Here is a 4,400-nt window from a genome sequence, read left to right on the forward strand (position 1 = left end):
GGAGCAAATGATCAATATGGTCATGATAATGAGGCAAGTACTATAAAAGAGCACATTGACATAACACTTTATAAAATCTTGAAAAAGGTTCAGGTACCTGAAAAATGAAGAGATCTCGATAAGTTATGTCTTGTTGGAATCGATATCAAATAACCGTCGTCGGTATCTTTGATATGAGGTAGAGCTCAATGATATAAATTGTGATGATGATCTTGAATTCAAATCTATCATATAGTGTGGAGAGATAAATGGTTGGCCAAGTAAAATGTACAATTCAAGTATATTTTGTTTCACTTTTAAAAGTGATATTTTGGACTGGTAGTCCATAAATCAAGGTATAATATCAGTGGGATACAAATAAATTATTATGCGATAGTATGACCGTAAGATATCAAATGCGGTTTGTGCCTTGGGATATAAAGGTTTATCGCAGAAATCCTAACATTATTGGAGATGTTTTGTCCTTTGGTGGATGCAGTGAGATTTGTTTTGATCTGGCAACATATGAAAAACTTGAATGCATATTGAATAATTGTAATGTCTAGCTAAACAATGAAGGTTATATGAAAATCCTTGAAACAATCGAGGTGCCTGAAGCATATAAGAGTTTGAAAGAAACTTTTTCAATAAAGCTTCAAGAATCCTTATATGGATTGAAATAGTCAAGGAAGAAAAGGGTACAAAAGAATTACCCTAATTGTCTTTGTATTTTATGAAAATGTCTTGGTAAGACAGAATTTTCTCTTGACCTACAGATTGATAATTTGACAAATGAAATATTTGTCTAACAATGCACATAGTTTTGATGCAATGTTATATGGATAAATCACATTCATTGAGTACCCCAATGATTATGAGATCACTTGACATAAATGATGATTTAGTTTGATCTCAAAAGAAGGATGAAAAACTTCTTGGTGATGAAACTCCATATCTTGGGCACTGGTGCATCTTACTAACAATATTTGACCAGATATTTGTTTTGCAGTAAATTTTCTGGCAAGATCAGTTTCTCCACGATAAAAGGGCATTGAAATGGTGTTGAGCACATGATTGAATATCCTCTAAGGACCATAGTTATGGATTTATTCTATTCCGATGAATCCAAGACAAAATTGTTCGGTTACGCAAATGCAGAATATTTATCTAATCCGCATAAAGCTCTATCTCAAGCAAGCAATGTGTTTGCACGTGGAGGCACAATAATATCCTGGCAATCAATGAAGCAAATGTTGCTATGCAGAAATAAAAGTCCTCCATGAAGCAAGGCGAAAGTGCGTCTGGTTGAGATAAATGACACACCATATTCAGAAAATGTGTGGTTCTTCTTTGAAAAAGAATATGTCAACCACAATGTACGAATAGTGGAGACATCATCACAAGAAATTAAGTGATGTTTTAATCAGGGTGAGTAAAATACACGTTGCACTCTTTTTCCCTTGACCGAGGTTTTTTTCCACTGGGTTTTCCTGGCAAGGTTTTTAATGAGGCAATAAATAGTGCGTATCAAAAGATATGTGTACTCTTTTTCATTCACTACAATTTTTTACCCACAGGATTTTTCCTTGTAAGGTTTTAACGAGGCACATTATCTATGGACATCCAAGGGGGAGTATTACAAATCCATTGAACTAATTAAGTGGATTGCCCATTGGATATTTATGAATTACTTGTATTCATGTATGTATATTTCCAAGGTGATATAATCCATTATGGATAAACATGTATCTATTAATTTGGTCACCTTTGGGAGTGATATCTCAACACTATAAATAGAGACATCACTCACCATTTGAAGTATACACTTGAATAAGAAAAAAGTCTTATCTTCCATCTTACTTCTCTTGTGTTCATCTCTTTATATTTATATTGCCATGAGCTTGATTTTATAACATCACTTAATATTTTCCCTTAAAGCTTCTTTCTCTAAATCCCATTGGAATTTGGTTAAGAATTCAATTCTACTGCTACTTGACTTGATTTTTTTTTCGACCTCCAACATAATTTCTTCCAGTTTCAAATCGTTTTATTTTATTTAAGAATATAATATTTTATGATCACTCGATTTTAAATTTTTCGCTCAAAAAGTTACTTAACTATGGAATTGTATGTCAGAAAGTCATTCATCTATGATTTTTAACCAAAAAGTCACTGAACTATGTGATTTTTTTATCTCAGAAAGTCATTCATCTATGATTTTTAACCTAAAAGTCACTCAACTATGTGATATTTTCTCCATAAGTCACTCAACTATGAAAATATTACTCACAAAGTCACTCAATTTATTTAGTTGATTTTTTTAATGAAAAATTCCTAATATGTATTTTTTTATTTAATTTTTTTTATAGAAATAAAAAGATATCTATTTCAATTATTTGATGATTTCAATTAAAAATATAATATTAATTTATCGTCACTTTTGTTATATCAATTGATAGAAGGAGTAAAAGTGTGGCAAAATGAATCAATGTCGGAGAAAATCATAACCGAGTAACTATAAATAAAGGCCAAAGTCATCTGCGACCCCTTAAAGTTGTCCTCATTAATCATTTAGACACCTCAACCAGACTTAATACCTATTAGACACTTTAATATTAACAAATGTGTGTCTATTGAACACAAAATGATAATCAACACAAAGGACATTATGCGTGTAACTCACACGCTGTACTTTGATAAAGTTACCAATAACATTGTGACACGTGGTCAATAACTCAATCTAACCTTAAGAAATGAATTTTTAATTTTGAAAGATAAAAATAATTTCCAGCCCTAATTAATCTAATCCCACCTATTGAAACCCTTGTCGTTCTTCTTCTCGCCACTCATCGCTCTCGATTCTTCCAGCGGACCATCTTTTTTTTTCTTTTTATTACTTCTACAATTTGTGTGCATAGCAAAGTAATTTTTGAAATGCTTGTGAAAAATAAATCGACATGAATCTTTTTCAAATTATCTGTGAAGAGAAATCGAAAATATTCAAATTAATTCTATGGAATTTATGATATCATATTTTCACAATAAACTTATTAGTTTACATTTTAATTTGAGTGATAATGTCTGTTTCCAAAAATCGAGATGGACGGAGGCCCACAAACTTTTTTATCAATTAGTATATATATATGAAAAGAAATGAAATAAAAAAGAAAAAGAAATGCAGAAAGTTTGGGCGAAGAAGATTATGGCTGGAAGTGGAGTCAATTTCTTTAAAGAAATGCAGAAAGTTTAGGGAAATGCAGAAAGTTTAGGGAAGAAGAGTATGGCTGGAAGTGTAGTCAATTTCTTTTCTTTATAAAAAAATTAATTTTAAACAATTTTTTTTAGTAATTTTAATGTCTAAGTGTTTGATAAAACAAAAAAAGTACAATTTTTTTTAAAATAAATAAAACTAAAGTGTTATTTGAATCTATTCACGCGCCTAATAATAAGTGAGGTACACTTATTTTGCCAAATCAACGTTTTGTGTTTAATAGGCACATGTCTTGAACAATTTAGGTATTCAATAGGTATAAGTCCTAGTTCAGGTGTATAAGTGAATTATGTGAACAACTTTAAGAGGCCGCAGATGACTTAAGCCATAAATAAATATTATGCTTTTAGTTAGTCAAGTCATTAAATAGTTTAAAATAGATATTTTTTTATAATTTTAATAAAAAATAATCAAATAAATCGAATGACTTTTTAAACAATATTAGTTTATCATAAGTACATTATCATTTCTTTTTCTACACTTTGCTTCCATATTATATCATGATATTGCTTTTATTTTCATTATAGAATTCCTACAGTTCTAGTGAAAATGTTTAAATTTGATGAAGAAAAAATAATATTTTACCACGTCCTCTTTTTTTCATACCTAATTTTTTCAATAATATCAATTATATTTTATATCTTCTCTCCAGGTTATATTGAGAAAAGAAAAAAAAAAGCTGCTAAAGAATATTTTTACATCAATCTAACATATGAAACTTGCACTTGACTTAAAAAGCAAAATAAATTGATTGATTGATTGATTAATTGAAAATTGTAGCATAGAATATTTCTTTTCTTCAAACATAGTCTAATGAGTTCATTCTTCTTGTTTTGTACCTGCAACCCGTCATTTTTCATTTAATTGGCCTGTTAAAACCTTTTTTTCTCATTTATACGTTAGATTGCGAGCTAAGAGAAAAATATGTACTTTTATATTTGCAGTCCTGATTTAGTAATTAGTTGTTATATTATTTCCCCATCCCTGATGTCCACATTAATAGCACCATCTGATTTGTTTTATTTGCAAATATATGCAGTTTTATATTCAAGCTGAGCCAGCTAACCATTTGGAGATCAAACGGACCTTTTAGTGTTCTGATGTTTCTTTCTGGTTAAGAATCCAATTCTACTGCTACTTGACTTGATTT

This window comes from Solanum lycopersicum, chromosome 12 (assembly GCF_036512215.1).
Source record: "Solanum lycopersicum chromosome 12, SLM_r2.1".
Taxonomy (NCBI): Eukaryota; Viridiplantae; Streptophyta; class Magnoliopsida; order Solanales; family Solanaceae; genus Solanum; species Solanum lycopersicum.